At 51.8% G+C, this 438-nt stretch overlaps 1 non-coding gene across 1 annotated transcript; it reads right to left on the bottom strand.

Annotated features, from left to right (window-relative positions):
• Window positions 1-348: 348 nt before the first annotated feature.
• BXZ73DRAFT_t239 lies at window positions 349-438 on the bottom strand. The gene has a single exon. It is a non-coding gene; the product is annotated as a tRNA-Asp (tRNA).

Raw genomic sequence — 438 nt, 5'->3', positions numbered from 1 at the left:
TGGATGGGCGGCAGTAGTCTGCTGCAACAGCGGCAGCGTGTCGTTCATGGGCGTCTATTATCTCTGATCTGCGCGACATGACCAGCCTACGAACGACGCTTGCCTCATATCACCTTGGTGACTTCTTCTTGCTTTCTGCGGTTTGCATTAACGCTGCTGTCATTATTCTTTAGTATCATATGGGTCAACCGTTCATGCGACTCGATTCCTCTCGAACGTACTCGGAGCGTATAGCTCTTTGGACGAAACGGCGACACTCGTGAGTCTGTCTGCCTTTGTTGAACGGATGTTTGGCAAAAGACATACTTGAGAGCCCGAAAGAAGAGCAAAATGGGAGTGATTGCAAGACTCTCTGTCGGGGAGTCGAACCCCGCTTTCGCGCGCACCGGTGGCGATCACCGTGACAGGCGCGTGTACTAACCGATATACTAACAGAGA

The sequence above is a fragment of the Epithele typhae genome (genome assembly GCF_022376455.1).
Source record: "Epithele typhae strain CBS 203.58 chromosome Unknown BXZ73scaffold_361, whole genome shotgun sequence".
NCBI lineage: Eukaryota > Fungi > Basidiomycota > Agaricomycetes > Polyporales > Epitheliaceae > Epithele > Epithele typhae.
The sequence above is the reverse complement of the archived record's forward strand: the minus strand, read 5'-3'. Positions and strand labels throughout refer to the sequence as shown.